General features: G+C 42.1%; 1 protein-coding gene across 1 annotated transcript in view; it reads left to right on the top strand.

The window, feature by feature from the left end:
- The first annotated feature begins 5,879 nt into the window (after positions 1-5,879).
- The window catches only part of LOC144690357 (rap1 GTPase-activating protein 1-like), a 573,401-nt gene continuing 552,795 nt past the window's right edge, over positions 5,880-26,485 (top strand). The window contains exon 1 of the mRNA XM_078557766.1: positions 5,880-6,030. The gene's annotated coding sequence lies outside the window, so the exon portion shown is untranslated. The remainder of the gene's footprint in view (positions 6,031-26,485) is intronic.

Here is a 26,485-nt window from a genome sequence, read left to right as displayed (position 1 = left end):
ACACACACGAATTGGCAGCGCACCCACCGACAATTAAGAGGCCTATTAAGGCCATTAATGTAGCAACTGACCTGGATTTTTAGCTGCCTGTCCAATGATTGGCGAGTGGACAGTGGCCTGTTTCCTGGCCGCTCCCGGGCCCGCCCACTGTGCCCGCTCGACGACCCGAAAACCCTGCCCAATATTTTTGAAGTGTTGTCACTGTTGTGATGTAGGGAACAGGACAGCCAGTCTGCACACAGCAAGCTCCCACAAAGAGCAACGTGATAATGACCAGACCGTCTGTTTTTCAGTGACATTAGCTGACGGATGAATCTTTGCCAGGACACCTGAGATAATCACTTCTCCTAGTAGTGCCATGGGATCTTTCATGTCCACCTGAGAGACCAGACAGCCTGCGTTTAATGTCTGACTTGAAAGACAGCATCCCAGACAGTGGAACACTCCATCAGTACTGCACAGGAGTGTCAGTCTGAAGGAGAAAGCCAAGTTAAAGGATGAGTTGGTCATTTGAAGATACAACCAGATTAATCTTGAGTCCTATGCTATTCAACTGATTCAAAACAAGCTCCATAGGCTACCATTTTCAGTCAATTAGCTTTCCAGTCCAAAAATGGACATTGCAATTAGGGAAAATAAAAATTATTTGAAGCTTTAAAAATGATAAATAGGATATTACACCACAGAAGCAGGCCATTTGGATAATTTTTGCTTGTGTTGGGTCTCTGAACGAAATATTTATTTAGTTCTGTCATCCTACAGCGAGTAATTAAGAAGGCTAATGGAATGCTATCCTTTCCTACAGGAGGAATTGAACATAAAAGTAAGGATGTTATGCTTCAGTTATACAGGGCATTGGTGAGGCCGCACCTCGAATACTGTATGCAGTTTTGGTCTCCTTATTTAAGGAAGGATGTAAATGCATTAGAGGCGGTTCAAAGGAGGTTTACTAGATTGATACCTGGAATGAGTGGGTTGTCTTATGAGGAAAGGTTGGACAGACTGGGCTTGTTTCCACTGGAGTTTAGAAGAGAGAGGGGTGATTTGATTGAAGTTTACAAGATCCTGAACGGCCTTGACAAGGTGGACATGGAAAGGATGTTTCCTCTTGTGGGTGAGTCCAGAACTAGGGGGCACGGTTTTAAAATTAGGGGTTGCCCTTTTAGGGCAGGGATGAGGAGAATTTTTTTCTCTCAGAGGGTTGTGCGACTTTGGAACTCTCTGCCTCAGAAGGTGATGGAGGTGGGGTCATTGAATATTTTTAAGGCAGAGGTAGATAGATTCTTGTTAGGCAAGGGAATCGAAGGTAGATGGGAATGTGGAACTCGAAACACAAACAGGTCAGCCATGATCTTATTGAATGGCAGAGCAGGCTTGAGGGGCCGAATGGTCTACTCCTGTTCCCATTTCTAATGTTCTTATGTAAGATGAACCTCGAAGAATTGATAACAGGACGATGAAGAGGAAAGAAAGAGAAACATAGAAACTAGGAACAGGAGGAGGCCATTTGACCCTTCGAGCCTGCTCCGCCATTCAATATGATTATGGCTGATCCTCTATCTCAACGCCATATTCCCACTTTCTCTCCATACCCCTTGATGCCCCTAATATCCAAAAAAAATCAATTTCTTTCTTGAATATACTCAGTGGCCCGGCCTCCACAGCCTTCTGTGGTAGAGAATTCCACAGGTTGAGCACCCTCTGAGTGAAGAAATGTTTCCTCATCTCAATCCTAAATGGCCTGCCCCATATCCTGAGACTGTGGCCCCTGATCCTAGACTCCCCAACCAGGGGAAACATCCTCCCTGCATCTAGTCTGTTCAGCCCTGTTAGAATTTTATGCTTTTCAATCAGATCCCCTCTCATTCTTCTAAACTCTAGCGAATACAGGCCCAGTCAAACCAATCTCTCCTCATACAACAATCCTGCCATTCCTGGTATCAGCCTAGTGAACCTTCGCTGCACTCCCTCTGTGGCAAGTATATCCTTTCTTAGGTAGGGAGACCAAAACTGCACACAATACTCCAGGTGTGGTCTCACCAAGGCCTTGCATAATTGCAGTAAGACACCCCATTTCTGAACTCAAATCCCCTTGCAATGAAGGCCAACATACCATTTGCCTTCCTAATTACTCGCTGCACCTGCCTGTTTACTTTCATTGACTGGTGTACAAGGACACCCAGATCCCTTTGTACATCCACACTTCCCAATATATCACCATTTAAATAATACTCTGCCTTTCCGTTTTTCACACCAAAGCATATAACTTCACATTTATCCATGTTATACTGCATCTGCCATGTGTTTGCCCACACGCACAACTTGTTCAAATTGCCCCAAAGCCTCCTTGCATCCTCCTCACAACTCACAACCCCGCCCAGTTTTGTGTCATCAGCAAACTTGGAAATATTGCATTTGGTTTCCTCATCCAAGTTATTGATATATATATAGTGAATAGCTGGGGCCCAAGCACTGATCCCTGTGGGTACCCCACTAGTCACCGCTTGCCATCTGGTAAAAGACCCATTTATTCCTATTCTCTGTTTCCAGTCTGTCAACCAATTCTCAATCCATGCCAGTATATTATTCCTGATCCCATGTGCTTTAATTTTGCCCACTAGCCTCTTATGCGGGACCTTATCAAAAGCCTTCTTGAAATCCAAATCCACCACATCCACTGGTTCCCCCTTATCTATTCTACTAGATACATCCTCAAAAAACTCCTGTAGATTAGTTAAGCATGATTTCCCTTTCATAAAGCCATGCTGACTTTGTCTAATCCTGTTAATGCTTTCCAAGTGTTCTGTTGCCACATCTTTTATAACAGACTCTAGCATTTTCCCCACTACTGATGTTAGACTAACTAGCTTGTAATTCTTTGTTTTTTCTCTCTCTCTTTTTTTAAATAGTGGGGTTATATTTGTCACCCTCCAGTCTGTAGGAACTGCTCCAGAGTCTATAGAATTTTGGAAGATGACCACCAATGCATCCAATATTTCCAGGGCCTATTCCTTTACTACCCTGGGATGTAGATTATCAGACTCTGGGAATTTTTCAGCCTTTAACCCCATTAATTTCTCTAGCACCATTTTGTTTACTAATACTGATTTTCTTCAATTCCTCCCTCTCACTAAACTCTTGGTTCCCTAACATTTCTGGGAAATTATTTGTGTCTTCTTTTCTGAAGACAGAACTAAAATGTGTGTTCAATTCTTCTGCCATTTCTTTGTTTCCCATTATAATTTCCCCTGTTTCTGACTGTAAGGGATCTACGTTTGTCTTTGCTAATCTTTTTCCCTTCACATATTTATAGAAGCTTTTACTGTCTGTTTTTATGTTCCCTGCAAGTTTACTCTCATACTCCATTTTCCCCTTCTTGATCAATCTTTTTGTCCACCTTTGCTGAATTCGAAACTGCTCCCAATCCTCAGGCTTGCTGCTTTTTCTGGCAATTTTATATGTCTCCTCTTTGGATCCAATACTATCCCTAATTTCTTTTGTAATTGATAGCTGAGCCACCTTTCCTGTTTTATTTTTGCACCAGACAGGAAGGAATAATTGTTGTAATTCATGCATACATTCCTTAAATATTAGCCATTGCCTATCCACCATCAACCCTTTTAGTAAGGTTCCCCAATCCATCATTGCCAACTCGCGCCTCATACCCTTGTAAGTTCCCTTTATTTAGATTCAGGACCCTAGTTTCATTTTCAACTTCTTCACTCTCCATCTTAATGGACAATTCTATCATTTTATGCTCGCTCTTCCCCAAGGAACCCCACACAATAAGATTGTTAATTAATCATTTTTCACTGCGCAATACCCAGTCTAGGATAGCCTGCTCTCTAGTTGGTTCCTCAACGTATTGGTCCAAAAAAACCATCATGTACACTCTCCAGGAAATCCTTCTCCACAGTATTATTGCTAGTTTGGTTTGTCTAATCTATATAGATAGATTAAAGTCACCCATGATTACAGTTGTACCCTTATTGCGTGCGTCTCTAATTTCCTGTTTAATGCCTTCCCATACATCTCCGTTACTGTTTGGGGGCCTATAGACAACCCCCACCAATGTTTTCTGCCCCTTGGTGTTTCTTATCTCCACCCAAACAAATCTCACATCATGATTTTCGGAGCCAATATCCTTCCTCACTATTGCATTGATTTCCTCCTTTACTAACAGTGCTACCCCACCTTCTTTCCCTGTTTGTCTGTCCTTCCTAAATATTGAATACCCCTGGATGTCCAGTTCCCATCCTTGGTCACCCTGCAGCCATGTCTCCGTAATTGCAACTATATCATAACTTAGTTTATATCTATTTGCGCTGTTAATTCAGGACATTCAGAATGGAAGGGGTTCTTTTTATTTAAAATGTACTTTTGAGGATTTTAATCATTCTGGGATCATCTGACAATGATAAATCTATTATCTTAATACCTTTGACATTGTAAGCAGAATTTATTTGAGCATCATAATTTGGAGCTGAAGTCAGCACAGAAACCCAGAAGTAGCTAGCAGCCCTGTGGTTAAACTGGCTTAAAATGCTGTTTTCAATCAAATTATCCTTCGTGCTATAGAATGACATCATTATGACAGTGGGTTATGTATTGACCTAAAGTTTGGAGGGTGAGATGAGTGAACAACAACAAAAATAACAACTTGCTCCTTATATAGCTCCTTTTGCATCGTAAAATGTTAAAGGGCTCTTCACAATGGCACTGTCAAACAATATTTGGCACCAAGCTACCTAAGGAGGTATTAGGACAGGGGCCAAAGGAGTAGGTTTTAAGGAGCATCCGATAGCAGGAGAGAGAGGCTGAGACATGAAGAGGTTTAGAGAGGGAATTCCAGAGCTCACAGCCTCGGCTATTGAAGGCACGGCCACCAAGAGTGCAGCAATTAAAATTGGGAATGTGCAGGAGTCTGGAATTGCACAGAGATCTCAAAGGGATGTAGGGCTGAAGGAGATTACAGAGATTTGGAGTAAGCTTCCAGGTGTTATTGCCACTGGTGTAGTTGCGGCATCAGCAGGACTAACGTGATCATGATCCATCTGGTATTCTGGGCAGAGTTTCAGTTGTTTTGGGGACCTCATTACGATAATGCAAAAATTTCAGTGTCACTCACAGAGAGCTTAAACTATTCAGTGTAAATCAGTGCGACTGTCATCTCAATAGTTTTAAAGTTGTCCCACATTAGCTGAGTGTTAATACAGAACCGGATACCAAAGGACAGGATGGGTGTTTGTTTCCATTTATAGCAATGAATGAACAAACACATTAAACCTTAAAATGTAAGATTTGGCAAACTGATATCTGGGAAGGTTACGGCAAGACTGAAAGAAACAAGCATTGTGGCTTATCTCTGCTGTGCTTCAAGGTGAATTATTGCACCTTATTGTGTAGCACTGTCAGCTTCTGACAGATGATTTAACGAATTTGCTTTTTTTTTTGAGTCAGCTAGTCAGAATTACAGAACATTTCTCTTTGAGATTCAGAAACAGTTTGTAAAAAGATCCCGTGAATTTACTATTGTCCAGCCTGTGGAAGATAGGATCTTTGATCATGAAAGTCTTATTTAACACTTCATTGCTATAAGGAGTTTCCTCTGAAATGAACAGTCACAAATTGACTTGGTTCAGCCTTGTAACCTCATTACCGTGCAATTTTTCAAATAAAGACAGCCTCAGCAAGTTGAGATTTAATTACTGTGTGTTTATTTTTAGGATTCTGGCACACAGATCTGTTTTAAAATGAGACATTCCAGTTGGAATACAACAGGCACTGAGCTGTGTAAAGGAGCAAACCATGTGACACAGGCAATTTTAATAGAGGGAGAATGAAAAAAAAAGCCTCCTCCTCCTGCTCTGGAAACTGCATTGCTGTGGTGTGGAGCTTTCACAGTACAGGAAGTCGTCTCACAGCTGATTTCCCATACAACCACGTATTGATCTGTCTTAGTTACTGATTCCATTCAGTCCTGCAGCTCTCGGGTAAATGCTAGTAGTTCTTCAGCAAGCACTCGACAAGGTAAATAGTTCACTTTTTGCTTTTTAACTCTGATGCTTGCGAGGTTGAATTCATCTCATTGGTCTTTGCTGCCAGTATGAATAATCTGCTTAATTTGAAAATGCAAAGAGCAGAAGTGTTTCAGGTAATCCTGAACAATTTTCTCTGCCTGCATTTATTTTTTTGAGAGATTTTCATGTCATTCATATTAATTTGCCATTTTGAATGGCAAGGGATGTAAGTAGAGCAATGAATCAACTGATGCCATCTGTAAGTCATTGAAATGGGACTGGACTGTGTCTCCTGCCACTACGCAGTTGTGCTCTGATGACAAGTTTGTAATTCTCTGCTGTACATTGGGCACTGTGAGGATGCAGGAATTTATTTGCAAATTCATGCTTGTAGCTAGACAATGTGAAGCATTAAGTTGAGGTGAATGCTTTTGCACTCAAACTCTGTAATTACTCTCTGGTTTGTGTTTTAGTGTTTTAAATGGATGACAGTCTCGTTAGTGAAGATAGTTTGCTTCTTGCCATTCTCCTTTAAATCTAGTTGCATTGAGCTCAGGATAAACTAGGGGATCAGCATGTAGGCATTTTCTTTTATCTTTTCCTGATCCGTGGATTGTAGCTGACCCCTCAGTGGGGTGAAGCATCATAGCAAATCCCAATCCTATGGTATTCTCTCCTGACTGCTTCTCGTGTTCATTTTCCATTGAAGTCCATGGATATCTATCAGGACCATCAAATCCAGGGTAACTTTTCTCCTCCCTACCCTGGATGTGTTGAGGTTAATTGTGGCGTCTGTTCTATTGCTCCAGCTGGGCTTAGCTAACTTATCCCAGGAGAGGGATCAATCCTTGGACCTCCCAAGAGTGTGTGGCTCAGCAACATAAGAGACACTGCATTAACTCATTAATCCTATAGGAATTTTACATAAGTATTCTCACATTGCAGCATTACCTGATCACAGTCCTGTTTACGTCACATAGTTTAAATCTTTGATAGAAATACGGTTTTAATGACTTTGCCAACATTGAAGTACAACCACAACAGGTGATGTTCAATACAGAAGTGACATACACCCTGGGTGCAGTCCATCGTTTCCAAGATGGATGGATGCCAAAAAAGGTGATAACTAATGAGAGTCAGCTGACTTTTCCTGTACTCATTAGGTTAAAACTGGCCAAGTATCTAAAATCTACTGAAATTCTTAAGATGGAAGTATTTTCAAGTTATTGGGTAGAGACAGTTTCTCAAATTAAAGTCGCAGAAGATACTAAGTTGGATCAAGGTGCTAAGTAGTACGTATATTTAATTCAGCTGAACACATTTGAACACAGTGATTGTTTTGAACAACCCTTCATGACTGTCATTGCTTGTCCCTACTTCTGAGGCAGAAACCTGAGTCCCACTTTGGGACTTGATGTGGCCATTAACGTGGCCAAACTGGTTGATTATCAACCTGCAAATCCTCCCAATACACCTAAGGCAGGAAGTAATAGTGGGATAGTCTCCTGGTCAGCCCAAACCTGCAGGCAAACCACTGCAGTACCTTGTCAAGCATCATGGACAACACGTGGAAGTCCATGGTCGCCAATGCCCTCTTAGGGCATGGTACCTGAAATGAGAGAGAGCAGATGGAACTTTTTGCTTTGTGACAGCCTCTGACAGATTTAGACGATTGTTGGAATGCCAATCATATTTTGGTTCAAAAGTTTGAAGTATCCACTGCCTTGGAGGTCAAGGGATGAGAACTGAGTTTAAAGTTGATTGAACACCCACTCTTTAGCAGAAATGTAAGGGTTAAAAATCAAGTCAATTCCTTGTCAGCCCCAATGTTTTCTTTACCTTTTTGATTTTTATGATTGAAACTGTTTTGTCAGGCACTCTTGGGCAATTTTGATTATTTGTAGACAATTTTTATAGTTGGCTAAATAACCAAATACTAAAGATATGCACAATTGTATTTGGAAGATAAAAATACTTACAGAAAACCAGGATAATTCTCTGATAATATCCTTTCAACTCTGCTGAAGTTATGCGATTGTTGAAAGTGATGTTCAAATGAAGGATCAAATTACTGTTGTCTGTATGCATAAATATGCTAATACAGGTTTCAAGGTGTGTCTCTTGTTTCTTGTCTAATTAGGACTCAATCTATGAAGAGGCTCTTTTATGCCTTACCTTTGCAAGAGTGAAATCATTACAGTTCACTGAGTTCTGTTAGTGTGCGATCTTTCATTATTCATTTGACAATTGCCTGGGCACTGCTGAATACCATAGTTTTTACTGCATGTCAGAGATGGAATAAAATTAAAGAATATGATGTTGATGCATCATTCCTGATATGGAGCATTAATTACACTTTAAAATATTCACAGTTCAGTTATTTGCTGTCGCTGCCATTTATTGTATGGAGTGAAAAGCAGCTACAGGGAGTACAGTCATATGCTGTTCGGTTAAGAACACTGGCTTCATTTCACAAGTAAACCCACGTCATCTGCAGAATTAGTCTCAGAGCTTGTATAAGAGAATAGGTACCATTCCCGGCTCCCTGTAAAGGAAAAGAAGGTAAACAGGAGGCATGGTGGAGAATTCCAAATGTGTGAAGTGTAATGCCTGAGCAGAGGTTTGCTGCAACTCTGTGGAATAGATAGGATTGTCTGACAGCCTGAACAAAAGACAAGGCATCGTTGCAGAAACCACAAAAAGGAAACATAAAATGTATGAGCCAGGTGTGTGCTAACAATGAATGGCTAAAAACCATGTAACCATAGCAGGATGTGCCAAGCCTTTCAATATAACAGCTATGTCCAGCTTTGCTGCAAGTGCCTGGGAACCAGGCAATCTGCAGTCACTTCCCAGCTCTTTCAGATGGCCACTGCGCTTCCTGGAATTGCAGAGAAACAGAGAAATAAAAACCATAATGGGGATCATAAAGGTACAATTCTTGATTCCATTTTAAGGCCTAGGAGGATTGAAAAGGTGCACCCAGTGCCTTCAGGTAGCAGCTGACTGGATCTGATCACAATGCCAAATTACCAAGTTATTGACTTCATTTTGTGAATGCTAGACCCGGCTGTAATTCTGGATGAGGGATGGAATTGAACTCCCTGCAGTTACAGACATCGCTCATTGAACAGATGGGATTTTGGGTGTTATTTTATATAGTCAAATGACAGGCACTATTAAACTGAGATTGTACAACATGCAGAAATTCAAACACTCTTTAATATTCCTCCTCCTTGACGGAATATTGAAAGACGGACACGCTGTATTATATTCAGACCCAAAGGCATCAATTTCTAAACTGCATCACTTCATTCAGAAAACAACTTATTTTAACAGATTTTATAATGAATCAAGATAAAAGGAAGAGATTATTTTCAACATAACTTTTTTTTATTTTACTAAAACCAAAACAGACTTCAAATTAAAGGATCAGCATATTTCCCCCCCACCCCGGTTTTGAACTTTTGATTGCTAATTCTGTAAGTTGATAGTTTTAATTTGTGTGCAAATTCTGAAATAAGACATCCAGGAGGAAAAACATTGCTTGTGATAACTTATGGTTGGGATTGAGTTAGACTTTTCAGACACAGATTAGTAGATCTTGTATGTAGACAGCACCAATATGTAATCTTTGACCCACTCAGGATATCGCAGTGCCTAATTACGGTGTCTGGACTCTCTGTACAGCATATACTGCATGCATTATTAACAGGCTGTTATTCCCTATCCAATTTTCATAGTGTATGATATGCAGGAATGTACTGAAAAATACATTACTATACTAAATTACCTGTCATATGACACTAGATACGGCATTCAAATATCACAATCTGGTGTAGAATCACTGGTATTTCTATACTGTGCTCATGTTTCCAATGCTACCGATTACCAAATTAAAGAAATAAACCTTGAGCTGCTTCAAGTGCATTGTGAGGCAGCAAAATGAAAAAAAAAAGCACATCTTAAATACAAGAAAGTGAGTTAAAGAGAACAGCTCCAATTCAAGGCTCAGATGTCTGAGAATGAGTTTCAAAAGACATTCCACAGTGGAATCAATTTCTTGTAAGTCACTTTTTACTGTTCACCCACATCCAGCATTAACATCTGTTAAATGATGTAGAATAAGCAGTGCCATATTGTGCTGACTTCCAAGAAGTTTGTTTTAACATTTGCATATATTCGTGGTGGTTATTGATTGAGAGCACTAAGGTGACTTTTATTTTCAAGTTAGAACGATTTCCTAAAGATTTTTTGAGAAAATAATATTGAATCCAAAGATCCCTTGTGTGGATAACCTGGCTAATTACCCTTCTGCTTCTAACCTCTTCCCTTCAGAAATTTAATTTATCTGTGCAAGGACGAATCTCTATTGCACCCAGTCAACCACCAAAGGGCAGTTAATACATGTGTTCAGATTGTGCAGCTTGATAAATTTGTGCTTCTTTTTCAAAGCTGCCGCACACTTTGCAGCTGACGGCGTGTGCTTTAATTTGAAAAAAATTAATTAAATTCTTATGAAGATGTCCTGCAATTTTGGTTTGAGTTGTGCGATGGCAGCGATGGAGGTTTGTAGTAGCTGCTGGGTAATTCACCCGGTGCAGGATGACATCCTAATGGCATTGAATAGACTGTGCGCTCACTGTTAGTTCAGTGTAGTGTAAGAATTGGGGCTTAATAAATTCGCACTTCACGGTGGTCTCTTCTATGCACCTTGTGATGGATCTAATTCCTGCTAAACATCTCTGATAATGTAATTTGGGTAATGCAGTGGGTTATTACAATTCCCGCTTTCAGGACCTGAGTTCAATTCTAGCACAGAATGATAGATGGAAACCTTCTCTTGAATGTAAGGCTTCCGTGTGTAATGAGTATGTACATTCTGAACTCATCACTTAATGGACATTGACCCACAACACAATCTGCCTCTTATTTTGTTTCAATTAGTTGCAAAGTTCTGGTGTGAAATATATCACAGTGGTACTGTTGAAGAATTCTGCATAGGCTATGGCAGAGTTGGGAGATCTTTTATCTGCAACTAGCTTGCTGACCTGGGAGTGCTTGACACTGACACTGTGTGTTTGAAATGGGTAAGTGTTCATTAACATCCTGAAGTCTGTTCTCCCAATTCATCAGAATGTTCTTGATCTCCTCATTCAGATTTACTTAATGTGAAATCAAAATATTAAGGAACCAATTCATGTATGTCACTTCAAATAATCCCAAAATAGTATATCATTACAACCTGCAAAAGAATCTATGAAGACTGTTTCAAGAGAATCGTTTCAAAATTATGTAGTTTTCTTATTTTTTCTTGAATTTTCAAAATATTTGTTTAGATAGCCAAGTTGGTGACTTCAATGGGGGTCCTACCAGTTTGGAAAGCTTCTTTGCTTTAGTTCCATTTCTCAGGCTCTGTGAATCATTTCTGAAGATTGGTTAATGTACGTGTGTTTACTCTGTCTCCTGGCTGAGATCTGTTTACTATGCAGTGAATCTCTTGCAGATATGAGCATAGTTATGGTGGCATGATGGTTATGTCACTGGACTTGTGATCTGGAGCCCATGAGTTCATTCCCACCATGGTAGCTGGGGCATTGCAATCCAGTCAATTAAATAAATCTCAAACAAAAATGTTAATATCAGGAAACGCTACAAAATATAGGCCCAGTCGACTCAATCTCACCTCATATGACAATCCCCTCAACCTTGGAATCAGTCTACTGTATTTTTGTTGCACTCCCTGTATCCTTCCTTAGGTAAGGAGACCAAAACTATACACAGTACTCAAAGGGCGGAATTATACTGCCCTGTCGCGGTGGGGGCAGGACGGTAAAATGTGGCACCGTTGACTTTGGCGGGACTGGAAATTCCAGCCAGTGGGAGGGGCTGTAAAATTCCACTCCAAGTCTCACCAAGACCCTATGCAATTGCAATAAGATTTCTCTACTCTTATACTCAAACCCCTCTATAATAAAGGCTAACATACCATTTACTTTCCTAATTGCTTGGTGTACTTACATGTTAACTTAATGTGATTCATGTACAAAGATACCCAGATCCCTCCGAATGCCAATGACCTTCCCTCCATCATAAGATTAGAAGTGGAGATGGTTGCTGATGATTGCATAGTGCTCAATTCCATTTACTCTTCCTTGGATCCTGAAGCAGCCCATGCCCGCATGCAGCAAAACCTGGACAATTTCCAGGCTTGGGCTCATAAGTGGCAAGTAACATTCACACCACACAAGTGCCAGGCAAAGACCATCTCCAACAAGAGAGAATCTAACATCTTTCCTTGACAATTAACAGCATTACCGTCACTAAATTCCCCACCATCAACATCCTGGGGGTTACTGTTGACTAGGAACAACTGGGCTAGTCATATAAATACTGTGGCTACAAGAGCAGGTCAGAGGCTGGGAATTCTGTGGTGAGTAACTCACCTCCTGACCCCCCAAAGCATGTCCACCCAGGTACAAATCAGGAATGTGATGAAATACTCTCCACTTGCTTGAATCAGTGCAGCTCCAACAACACTCAAGCTCAACCCCATACAGGACAAAGCAGCCCACTTGAGTGGCACCCCATCCACCATCTTGAACATTCATTCTCTCCCCCCATTGGTGCACAGTGGAAGTAGAATGTATACAAGATACACTGCAGAAACTCGCCAATGTTCCTTTGAAAAGACCTTTCAAACTCACAAACTGGAAGGAACTAGAGGAATAAGGACAGCAGGCACATGGGGACCTGGAAGTTCCCCTCCAAGCCACTCACCATCCTGACTTGGAAATATATCGCCATTCCTTCACTGTCGCTGGATCAAAATCCTGGAACCCCCTCCCTAACAGCACTGTGGGTGTACCTACACCTCAGGGACTGCAGCGGTTCAAGAAGGCAGCTCACCCACCACCTTCTCAAGGTCAGCTAGGGATGGAGAATAAACATCGGCCTAGCCAGTGATGCCCACATTCTGTGAAAGAATAAAAACAAACTTCCCAGTTTTGATCAGCAGTGATTTATGGTACTGACAGCGAAAATAAACTTAAGCTCTTTCCTCCTTTCTTTCATGAAGATTATGGATTAGAAGATTATGCTTTAAAACCTTGTTGTCATCTATTTGGGAATGTTTTAATTTTTTGGCTGATTTGCTCCTGAAACAGCCAAAAGTACCAATGTTTTGTTTATTGTGAGATTTTGCATCGTGTGGAGGTTACAATCTTTTGGTTTACAACCTAAAAACTACAGAGAGAGCAGAATACAGAATGGGATCTTGGGTTGGGTTCTGAGGAGCCTGTGGACAAAAAAACATTTAAAAAAATCAAATGTATAGACATTGTACACAATCTCTCCGAGAGCGGGGGGGCGCCAGTGGCGAGAGTTTCGAGGGCGGAGGGGCCAGCGGCGAGAGGTTTGAGAGCGGGAGACAATCGCCGCCACTGAAGAGAGTCAGAGTTGAGTTGGGAAACAGAAATCGAGGTATGACATCGCAGGAAACCCACAATTGGTTGGCTGGTGAGTTTTGCTGCTTCAGGACTGAGTGTCAACAATTAGAAGATTAAAAATGATAAAAATATTAAGTACTAATAATAAGAAACAAGTGAGTAGCCGGTGAGTATTATCTTTTATCTTTTACTTTTAAGTAAGGTTTATTACAACTAGTAATGTGTTAAGTATAAGTAGGATTTATCAGTACTAGTAAGCTGTCTTAGTATTGGTAAAGTGTTTTTTTTTATCAGTAACAAGGTTAACTAATAAATAAAAGAATGGCAGGGCTACTCCAAACTTGAGATTACACATCCTGTGCAATGTGGGAACTCCAGGATGCTTCCTGTGTTCTGGACAACCATTTGTGCAGCAAGTGTCATCAGTTGCAGCAGCTTGAGCTCTGGGTTTCAGAACTTGAGCAACAGTTGGCATCACTGTGATGCATCCACGAGGCTGGGAGCTATGCGGATAGCATGTTTATAGATGTAGTCACCCCATAGCTTAAGAGGATGCAGGGACAGAGGGAGTGGGTGACCACCAGGCAGTCAAAAAGGAACAGGCAGATAGTACAGGAGTCCCCTGAGTGCAACCTACACTCCAACCAGTATTCAGTTGTGAATAATGATGAGAGTGATGGTTCATTGGGGAATGTAGTCAGAGCCAAGTCCATGGCACCACAGGTAGCTCAGCTGCACAGAGGGTATAAGAAAGTCTAGAAGAGCAATAGTGATAGGTGATTCAATAGTTAGGGGGACAGATAGATGTTTCTGCAGCCGCAGACATGAATCCAGGATGGTTTGTTGCCTCCCTGGTGCCAGAGTCAAAGGTGTCACTGAGCGGCTGCAGAGCACCCTGTGGAGGGAGGAGGAATAGCCAACAGTCATGGTCTAAATCGGTACCAATGACATAGATGGAAAGAGGGATGTGGTCCTGCAGTCAGAATTTAGGGAGCTGGGTAGAAATTAGCAAGCAGGACCTCAAAAGTAGTAATCTCCAGATTATCCCCAGTGCCACGTGCAAGTGAGTACAGAAATAGGAAGGTAAGACAGGTGAATGCGAGGCTGGAAAGATGGTGCAGGAGGAAGGGCTTTAGATTCCTGAGACATTGGGACTGGCTATGGTGGAGATGGGACATGTACATGCCGGACGGGTTGCACCTGAACAGAGCCTGAGTTCCTTGCAGAACATTTTTTCTAGCGCTGTTGGGGAGAGTTTAAACTAACTCGCAGGGGTATGGGAACCAGGAGAGAATATTAGTGAGTAATACCAGGGTGCACAAAAAACTGGGAGAGATAGATAGCACTGGAATTGAGAATAGTCAGTTATTAGGTGGGGTTAGAGTGAGGGAGAAAGTAATTAAGTTTAAATCAGGGTTACTGTGCATGTATGTGAATACACGGAGTGTGGTAAATAAGACTGGAGAGTTACAGACGCAGATTGCCATGTGGAAATATAATGTTATAACAGAGACCTGGCTCAAAGAAGGGCAGGGCTGGGTGTTAAATCTTCCTGGATACAAGGTAGTTAGGAGTTTTAGGAAAGGGGGAGGGTGGCAGTATTGATTAAGGAGAGCATTGCAGTGCTGGGCAAAGAGGATGTCCCAGAGGAGTCAAGGACCGGAACAATTTGGCTCGAGCTAAGGAATGAAAAAGGTCCAATTGCATTGCTCAGTGTGGCAATGGGCCACCAACTAGTGGGAAGGATGTAGAGGGACAAATTTGCAAGGAAATTACAGAGAGGTGCAAAAATTACAGACTAGTTATAATGGGGGGTCTTGTCTAAATATAGACCGGGACAGTGATAGTGTAAAGGGCAGACAGGGGCAAGAGTTCCTAGAGTGTGTTCAGGAGAATTTTCTACAGCAGTATGTGTCCAGTCCAACAAGAAAGGAGGCGCTGATAGACCTGGTTCTTGGGAATGAGGTGGGCCAAGTAGATCAAGTGTCAGTAGGAGAACAATTAGGAGACAGTGATCATTGTATCATAAGGTTTAGAATGATTGTAGAAAAGAACAAAGAACAGTCCAGAATAAGAATAATTAACTGGGGGAAAGCCAACTTCAATGGGGTAAGAATGGATCTGAGCCGAATAAATCGGAGCCAAAGGTTGACATAGCTGAACAATGGGCTACCTTCAAAGAAAAGAGAGTTTGGGCAGAGTCAAAGGTATATTCCCTCAAAAGGGAAGAGTAGGCAAACAAACCCAGAGCTCCTTGGATGACAAAGGAGGTCGAAACTGAGATAAAGAAGAAAAGGTGTGTTTATGACAGGTGTCAGGTAGAAAATACAATTGAGAACCAGGCTGAATATAGAAGGTTTAGGGGCAGGGGGGTGAAAAAGCAAATAAGAGAATCAAACAAATAAAAACAGAAAATGCTGGAAAAGCTCAGCAGGTCTGGCAGCATCAGAGCTCTGAAGATGAGTCAAGCTAACACGAAAAGTTAACTCTGTTCCCCGCTCCACAGATGTTAACAGACCTGCTGAGTTTTTCCAGTATTTTCTGTTTTTATTTCAGATTTCCAACATCTGCAGTATTTTGCTTTTCTATAAGAGAAGCAATGAGGGAGTTTAAGAGAGACTGGCAGCTAATATAAAAGGAAATGCCAAAGTCATCTATCAGCATATCAATAGTAAAAGGAGCAGTAGGGCCAATTAGGGACCAAAAAGAGGATTTACACATGGAGGCAGAGGGTAGAGCTGAAATATTAAATGAATACTTTGCCTCTGTCTTTACCAAGGAAGAAGACGCTGCCCAGTTCATGGTGAAAAAGAAGGTAATTCAGTCACTAGACGTGTTTAAAATCGATAAGGAGGAGGTATTGGATAGGCTGCCTGTACTTAAATTGGAAAAGGCCCCTGACCAGGTGAGATGCATCCAAGGATAATGAAGGAAGTGAGAGTGGAAATTGCAGGGGCACTGGCCATAATCTTTCAGTCTTCCCTAGACTCAGGGGAGGTGCCAGAGGACTGGAGAATTGTAAATGTTACACCTTTGTCAAAAAAGGGTGTGAGGATAAGCCCAGCAGCTGCAGGCCAGTCAGTTTAACTTCGGTGGTGGGAAAACTTCTAAAAACTATAATTCAGGACAGAATTAATAGTCACAGGGGCAAATGCAGGTTAATTAAGGAGAGCCCGCATGGATTTCTTAAGGGAAGATCGTGCTTAACTAGCTTGCTGGAGTTTTTCCAAGAGATAACAGAGACGATTGATGAGGGTATTGCTGTTAATGTGGTGTACGTGGACTTCCGAAAGGTATTTGATACAGTGCCACACAACAGACTTGTGAGAACAGTTATAGTTCAAGGAATAAAAGGGGCAGTAGCAACATGGATGCAAATTTGACTGGATGACAGGAAATGAAGAGTAATAGTTAATGGATGCTTTTTGGGCTGGAGGAAGATTTGTAATGGAGTTCCCCAGAAGTCAGTATTGGCACACTTGCTTTTCCTGATATATAATAATGACCTAGAGCTTGGTGTACAGGGAACAATTTCAAAATTAGCAGATGATACAAAACTGGGAAGCATTGTAAACTGTGAGGAGGACAGTGTAGAACTCCAGAAGAACATAAACACATTGGTGGAGTGGGTGGACAGGTGGCAGATGAAGTTCAATAGAGAAATGTGGGGTGATACATTTTGAGTGAAAGTACAAAATAAAAGATACAACTCTAAAGAGTGTGTAGGAGCAGGGGGATCTGGGTGTATATGTGTATAAGACTTTAAAGGTGGCAGAACTGGTTTAAAGAGCAGTTAATAAAGCATACAGTGGACGTATAGGGTACAAGAGCAAAGAGATTATGCTGAACTTGTATAAGAAACTAGTCAGACCTCAGTTGGAGTACTGTGTACAGTTCTGGGCTCTGTATTTTCAGAAGGATGTGATTGAACAGAGTGCAGAGGAGGTTTAGGAGAATGATTCCAGGGATAAAACACTTCAGTTATGAAGCAAGATTCGAGAAGTTGGAACTGTTTTCCTTGGAGAAAAGAAGGCTGATATTCAAAATCACGAGGGGTCTGAACAGATAGGGAGAAAACTGTTCCCACTCATGAAAGAATTGAAAACGAGATGGCACAGATTTAAAGTAATTGGCAAAACAAGCAAAAACAATATGAGAAAAACCTTTTTCACACAGGGAATGGTTAGGGTTTGGAATACACTGCCTGAGTGTGTGGTGGAGGCAGGGTCAGTTGAGGTAGTCCAGAGAGAATGAGATGATTATCTGAAAGGAAACAATGTGCAGGGTTACGGGGAGAAGGCAGCAGGATGGCACTAGATTAAATGCTCATTCAGAAAGCCAATTCAGACATGCTGGGCTGAATGGCCTCCTTCTGCATTGTAACAATTCTGTGAGCTGCTTCAGTCCCATTAAAGTAGTTATCCTTTATCGTGGGATAAAACTTCCATGCAAGTTCCCCAACCTTCTGTTGTAATTTGCACATAAACCCCAGGGAAATGTGCAAACAATCACCTGCTGAAATTAGAACAGGAGATCTGAAGAACCCTGCAGAAATGTACAAGCGCTGGTTTCTGCAACCCCCCCCCTGCTACTTTCCTTGTTTTTTTTGTGCTGCTTCCCATTGCTTTGACATTTTCGGATTCTGAGGACCCAATTGTCGTCATCTTACTCTGAACACCTCTATCTCTCACCAGGATGTCCTCCGGCAACAGCAGCTTCTTTGTCTAACAACAATTAGAATTTCTCTCAGAAATCACCAAGCGTTGGCTTTTAGCAATTTGCACTTAGCTCCCTGGACTAAGACAGGGTTTGGCGTTGTGTGTGTGTGTGTGTATCTATGTGTGTGTGTGTGTGTGTGTGTGCGCGCGTGCGGGGGTGTGGGGGTGGTGTGGGTGTGGTCTTTCCCTATGGGGTGAGAGTTATGAACTCCATACTGGGAAACAGAGATTCTATCTGTGTGGATTTCTCAATAGTTTAGTCTGGAGAACTTTGAACATGACAATAGGATTCAGACATCCAGCTGAGCAAAAGGTGACTCTGCCATTTCTGTCACACGTCCCACATGATTCTATCATCTCCCCACCTCCACCCTCTTTTTTTTGAGGGACAACCGATTCCCTGCAGCAAGGGTCCGGGTTCCTCCTCAATCAGAAAACCACCTATTTGTAGGGTTGTTCCTGTTCCCCACGATGAGGGAATCTCAGTCAGCATCAATGCTTAACAGAAAGCCACAGGCAGCACTCTCATGATTGTCCAATACATAAGGATCCCACGGCCAGAAAAGTAATTATTTTTATCATTTAACAATTACCCTGTATTTGATTTTTAGTGAGCCGTTAACAGGTCACTCATACCCTTATCTCCTCCTCTCTGATTGGGATATCGACTCCTTACCCTGCTCTCTATCTTTCTCTTGCTTACTTAGCTTTCAGTTTTCACTGGCAATGAAAGGTTAACCAAAGCATGTTCCTGTTTGTGTTTACAATTTTGACCGACTGCTGCATTATTTTTAGCTTTTCCTATTTTTGGTTTGAGAAGTCAGTGACTTCCCAGTCATTGTCAACCATGTCACTAGCCCGATTAGCGTTCTGAGATGTATCATGCCTCTGAGCTCAATCGCTGAGATTGCTTAAGCAGAAATTTGACTTGTGACCTTTGCAAACTTTGGAGTCCTGGACTGTGCACCAGAATTCCCAGCAAGGAACACCTCCCAAAAACACAGGACATCACTCGAAAACAAGGAATGGTATTCCCAGCAAGGAACACCTCCCAAAAACACAGGACGTCACTCCAAAACAAGGAATGGTATTCCCAGCAAGGAACACCTCCCAAAAACACAGGACATCACTCCAAAACAAGAAATGGTATTCCCAGCAAGGAACACCACCCAAAAACACAGGACGTCACTCCAAAACAAGGAATGGTATTCCCAGCAAGGAACACCGCCCAAAAACACAGGACATCACTCCAAAACAAGGAATGGTATTCCCAGCAAGGAACACCGCCCAAAAACACAGGACATCACTCCAAAACAAGGAATGGTATTCCCAGCAAGGAACACCACCCAAAAACACAGGACATCACTCCTAAACAAGGAATGGTATTCCCAGCAAGGAACACCACCCAAAAACACAGGACATCATTCCAAAACAAGGAATGGTATTCCCAGCAAGGAACACCACCCAAAAACACAGGACTTCACTCCAAAACAAGGAATGGTATTCCCAGCAAGGAACACCACCCAAAAACACAGGACATCACTCCAAAACAAGGAATGGTATTCCCAGCAAGGAACACCGCCCAAAAACACAGGACATCACTCCTAAACAAGGAATGGTATTCCCAGCAAGGAACACCACCCAAAAACACAGGACATCACTCCAAAACAAGGAATGGTATTCCCAGCAAGGAACACCACCCAAAAACACAGGACATCACTCCAAAACAAGGAATGGTATTCCCAGCAAGGAACACCACCCAAAAACACAGGACATCACTCCAAAACAAGGAATGGTATTCCCAGTAAGGAACACCACCCAAAAACACAGGACTTCACTCCAAAACAAGGAATGGTATTCCCAGCAAGGAACACCACCCAAAAACACAGGACATCATTCCAAAACAAGGAATGGTATTCCCAGCAAGGAACACCACCCAAAAACACAGGACATCACTCCAAAACAAAGAATGGTATTCCCAGCAAGGAACACCACCCAAAAACACAGGACATCACTCCAAAACAAGGAATGGTATTCCCAGCAAGGAACACCTCCCAAAAACACAGGACATCACTCCAAAACAAGGAATGGTATTCCCAGCAAGGAACACCACCCAAAAACACAGGACATCACTCCAAAACAAGGAATGGTATTCCCAGTAAGGAACACCACCCAAAAACACAGGACATCACTCCAAAACAAGGAATGGTATTCCCAGCAAGGAACACCACGCTAAAACACAGAACTTATGAGGAAAGTTATAGGTCATGGAATAAAAGGGATAGTAGCAACGTGGATACAAAATTGGCTGAGGGATAGGAAGCAGAGAGTAATGGTCAATGGGTATTTTTCAGGCTGGGGGAAGGTTTGTAGTGGAGTTCCCCAGGGGTCGGTATTGGGACCCTTGCTTTTCCTGATATATATTAATGATCTAGATCTTGGTGTGCAGGGGACAATTTCAAAGTTTGCAGATGACACAAAACTTGAAGAATTGTAAACTGTGAGGGGGCAGTGTGGAACTTCAAAAGGATTTTGACACATTGGTGGAGTGGGCAGATAGGTGGCAGATGAAGTTCAATGCGGAGAAGTGTGAGGTGATGCATTTTGGTAGGAAGAACATGGAGAGACAGCTTAAAATAAAGAATACTATTCTAAAGGGTGTGCAGGAGCAGAGAGACCTGGGTGTAAAAGTACATAAGTCATTAAAGATGACAGGACAGGTAGAGCTGTTCCTAAAGCATACAGTATTCTAAGCTTCACTAATAGGGGCAGAGAGTATAAGAACAGGGAGGTTATGATGAACTTATATAAGACACTGGTTAGACCTCAGCTGGAATATTGTGTATAGTTCTGGGCGCCACACTATAGGAAGGATGTGAGTGCATTGGAGAGAGTACAGAGGAGGTTTACAAGAATGGTTCCAGGGATGAGGCACTTCAGTTATGAGGAAAGACTGGAGAAGTTGGGACTGTTTTCCTTGGAGACGAAAAGGCTGAGAGGAGACTTGATAGAAGTTTTCAAAATCATGAAGGGTCTGGACAGAGTAGATAGGGAGAAACTGTTCCCACTCATAACCAGATCGAGAACCAGAAAGCACAGTTTTAAAGTGTTTTGCAAAAGAAGCAAATGCGAGGTGAAAAAAAACTTTTTCACACAGCGAGTAGTTAGGGTTTGGAATGTGCTGCCTGGAAGTGTGGTGGAGGCAGGTTCAATTGAGGCATTCAAGAGGGTATTGGATGATTATTTAAATAGAAACAATGTGCAAAGTTACAGGGAAAAGGCAGGAGATTGGCACTAAATTAAAATGCTCAGAGAGTCGGTGTAGACACAATAGGCCGAATGGCCTCCTTCTGCACTGTAACAGTTCTGTAATCCTGTGACATCACTCCAAAACAAGGAACAATATTCCCGGCAAGGAACACCGCTCCTACATAGCAGGGCTGGGAAATCACAGATGGAAAAAAACAGATTTTTCCATGTAAATAAACTAATGGACGGATGTGAGCCAGCACTTACTCAACTGAGTATCACAGAATCACAGAATCACAGTGCAGAAGAGGCCCTTCGGCCCATCGAGTCTGCACCGACACGTGAGAAACACCTGACCTACCTACCTAACCCCATTTACCAGCACTTGGCCCATAGCCTTGAATGTTATGATGTGCCAAGTGCTCATCCAGCTACTTTTTAAAGGATGTGAGGCAAACCACCCCTACCAATCTCTTCTACAAAAGGGCTAATATTTTTTATATAGATTTTAATAGTTGCCAATTAATATAACAGAGAAGAGCTACTTTGCTGTGGCATATTTCATGCAAACCAATCAATCACAAACACAAGTTCCTTCTACATGTGGTGTTCCACAGAGCTCAGTATTGGGGCCTTTGCTGTTTGTTGTATATATTAATGATTTAGACTTAAATGTGGGAGGCATGATCAGCAAATTTGCAGATGATGCAAAAATTGGCCGCGTAGTTGATAGTGAAGAGGATAGCTGTTGACTCCAGGATGATATCAATGGTTTGGTTGAGTGGGCAGAGAAGTGGCAAATGGAATTCAATCCAGAAAAGTGTGAGGTAATGCATTTAGGGAGGTCAAACAAAGCAAGGGAATACTCAATAAACAGAAGGATATTGAGAGGGGTTGAGAAAGTGAGAGACCTTGGAGTGTATGTCCACAGGTCCCTGAAGGTGACAGGACAGGTGGATGAGGTGGTAAGGAAAGCATATGGAATGTTTTCCTTTATTTTTGAGGTATTGAATACAAAAGCAGGGATGTAATGATGGAACTGTATAAAATGCTGGTTAGGCCACAGCTGGAATTTTGTGTACAGTTCTGGTCACCACATTACAGGAAGGACATAATTGCTCTAGAGAGAGTGCAGAGGAGATTAACAACAATGTTGCCAGGTATTGAAAACGGCAGCTATGAGGAGAGATTTGATAGGATAGGGTTGTTTTCCTTAGAACAGAGGAGGCTGAGGGATGACCTAGTTGAGGTGTACAAAATTATGAGGGGCCTGGATAGGGTAGACAGGAAAGACTTGTTTCCCTGGCTGAGGGGTCAATTACCAGGGACATAAATTTAAGGTGATTGGTAGAAGGATTAGAGGGGACATGAGGAAAGACTTTTTCACCCAGAGGGTGGTGGGTGTCTGGAATTCACTGCCTAAGTTGGTGGTTGAGGCTGAAGCGCTCAACTCATTTAAAAGGTACCTGGACCTGCACCTGAAGTGCTGTAACCTGCAAGGCTATGGATCAGGCGCTGGAAAGTGGGATTAAAATGAGCCTCTAGTTTCTTTTTTCTCTTTTTGGCCGGTGCAGACATGATGGGCTGAATGGCCTCTTTCCACACTAACTTTTCTATGGTTCTATTGTCTCAAGTAACCAACAAACTACTTAACAGTGCACAACTTTGGCAAAGCGCCAAGTTCAAAAAAGCTGCGGGCTGTCAGGGGTCGCATTATGGAATTCGGGGGGTGGTGGGGGGCGGGGGTGACAGTTGGGGGTTGGTGCAGAAAATAGGAGGACTTGTGGACCCCTCTTTGGGAGAAACAGTTAACTACAAGAACACAGAATCTGTGGAATTTATCAGGACAGAGATTGCTAAAGGCTGATTAGATTGGACTGCTGCACAAATCGACTGATATGTTTCATATTAATCATTCCCACCTTAATTTATACAATATATTATTACAAATTGATTGTGCACAAGTGTTTAACAGCTCATGTTGAGACAATGCAATGCTCAAACAAACAAATGCTTAGGTCTTTAATATTAAATCTATTGTTTCCACTGAAAGTGGAGAAGCAAGTGCTGTACAGTGTGCAGCTGGAGAGAATAAACAGCACAGCGCTGACCACCTCACACACTGCAAGCAAACAGATAAAGATATCTGGCATATGAGACTGACAAAGAAACACACAGTAAAGCATGAGGCACTGGGAATGCAGATCCAACCGAGGTGTGGTTACAGATTAAGGGGCAAGCCGGCACAGGGTATAGCAATGCACTAAATTAATCTCCTGGAATGCTTTCCAATGAAGTATGTTAACACATGAACTGTGTTCTGCGATAATTTGGATCCATACTCTATAAACAAAAGCAGTGAAAGGCACATGCAGGTTAAACCACAATGGTTGGCGTTACTTGGAGAATATGCAGCCAGGGAAGAAGGATTTGAGAATTCATCACTGGCCTCTGTTCTCTGTTTGGAGAAGTTAGTGAGCAGGGTGAGGACATGGCCCAGGGTTTCCCCCTTGGGTACAACCCGAAATTTAACCCAAAACGTAGCCAATGTTGAGCCCATTTTGTTGATGTCGAGTTACACCTAAGCATCCTCTTAATCTCATGAGAACATGCCCAAATTTAAAATAGGCATAATTCAGTGTAAGCAATTGAAGACTAAGGAAATGCCGTGAATTTATTCTGAGAGTCCTAAAATCTAGCTTTCAACTCGTTGAACTATCATTCCTTGTGCGTCAAACGCAGGATGTGTAAGGAGCTGCTATTGGGAAGGTTTTCAATTTTTCATGTGACTTACGCTTGTGCCATGAAGATCCATTCAACGGAACAGAAAATGCAGAGTAGCTCTCAGTGCAGTTAGACCTGAAGGCATTTACAGGATAACAATCACAACTATTTTGACATGTTCAGGCAGTTGACTGCCCCTGACAGGTTCTGTTGTTTATACTGTTGTTAGGTGGAGCTGATTGTTTTGGACACCTCCACAAGCTGCAGCATCAACTCTATTCCATTGTCAGGTTAGGCCCAGCAGGATCATTGTCATTGGTAACAAATCAGCAATGTGAAGGCAGGTTTAAATATTCTTTTGATCAAGATTCAATACAAGTAGAGCAGCGCTTCCCAAACCTTCTCCCAGTGTGACCCCATTTAATGCCCCAGACTTCACGTGACCCCAGAGTGAAAGTTTGGGGAGCATAAGAGTTGTTGGCTGGGGTGTAGGTGAGGATGGGGGGAGTGGGTGGAGGTGGCCGGCATTTATCTGCTAAGTGGTGGGGTGGGGGTGGGCTGAGGGGGAGGTTCTAGCCGGGTTGAACATGGTAGGAAGTGATTAAACTGCAGGGTTTTTAAAGCAAACATCCATCTTTTCACAGCCTTTTTTTTCGCAGCAGCCAGGTCTCAAAGATCTGTCCATTAGGCCACACCCAGCAAGGGAAAACAGCGTGAGGATTTAAAGGGGCCTTACAGCTGTTAGCATTCGGTCCAAGGTCCATGGCAGCTATTGCTGCCTCAGAGCTCTGGACCCCAAAATCTCATGACCCCCCCACACCCTTCCCCCCCACCACCCCGACCCCCCACCTATAGACTGGGCTGTGAAGTAGAGGAAGATTCAGTGCAGGAAGAATTTCAGAAAAGTATTTAACCTAGTTTTAATTGTACTCTTTCAAGAGCAGAAAGGACATGAAATAGTGACATTGGCAATATTATTGCTTATTGTATGTTTATTTTAAATGTTTAATTAATTACTGAGTAGAATTTGGTATGAAAGTGTTCATCTGATGGTGACTTCTAACCTTCGTTGTTTCGACCACTTTTGATCTTTTAAGGCCAGAGGAAGAAATCACATTGGCATCGATTTCATATCCGTTTGTTTTCAGGTAGAGATTGATGTACAGTTTTGGGAGACTGGTGCTTTCATTCAAATTAATGGCAATGATCTATTCTGATCCAGTGCATTCTTACATACTTTCATTTCCCAAGATCACGGATTTAACAGTTCACTGCACAGCAACAATTCTGGCATTCCTTATCTTCCTAAAGCTTAGCATGGTTGACTGTCTCCAAGTGCAGATGCAACACTGTTGATCTAATTAACCAGAATAATGTCTCTCCATGCTAATCTACAGCCAGTGAAAGGATTCTCTCCCTGCATCCTCCTCTTTTTCCATATTGTTACCTGAATGCCCGGGTGACCTGGTCTCAGACTGCCCATATTGGCGTATTAGTCTCTTTTAAAAGTTTTACTGCAGTGTCAGAATCCAGCCAAACTGACTCCTCTTTCTCCCCTTGTCCAGACTAGCTTGCCAATGCCTCCTATTGAGTTCCAATCAATTGAATTGTCACAGTAACAGTAGGAGAAGTTTCTAAAATGCCAAATTACCTTCCATTGCTCCTAGGATATTGGGCTTTAGACATCTGAAACTCAGTACACACCTCACAGCTGTGTTTAACCCTTTAAAGTTTTCTTTCTCTGAAAGCACATCTTAAAATAATTCCGATTTAGACCTTTATAGTGTGGGGAAATGGTCAAAGTATCATAAAATGAGACATCTAATCCCCCCACTAGATACAGGCCTAATTTGATCTAGATAAGGAAAAACTGTCCAGGGGTGAACAATAAACTTTGTTGTTTTTTTTGACAGCCACATACCAAGTGACCTCAGTCATGGGCATCCCTCATGACAGGACTGCCACCCATGGTATGCCATCATGTAATATAAAAACAAAAACAAAAAACTACTGCGGATGCTGGAAATCCAAAACAAAAACAGAATTACCTGGAAAAACTCAGCAGGTCTGGCAGCATCGGCGGAGAAGAAAAGAGTCATGTAATATAAGCCACGTTAGCTCACCTGTCATGTCCTAATGCCACCTTTAGATGTATATTCATGTCACAAATGTGTGGATTTTCTTAATTTTATTTTTAATTGGAGATGAGGCAGTGGCTGCTAATCAACAGCTCAACATACAAGATTCGTTTGTTAACAGTTACAACAATGGAAATATCCCATAATTTTTGCATGAAAATGTGTTTATTAATTAACTACATCTTTTG

The sequence above is a fragment of the Cetorhinus maximus genome, chromosome 15 (assembly GCF_964194155.1).
Source record: "Cetorhinus maximus chromosome 15, sCetMax3.hap1.1, whole genome shotgun sequence".
NCBI lineage: Eukaryota > Metazoa > Chordata > Chondrichthyes > Lamniformes > Cetorhinidae > Cetorhinus > Cetorhinus maximus.
Note: the sequence above shows the minus strand (reverse complement) of the source record. Positions and strands in the feature narration are given on the sequence as shown.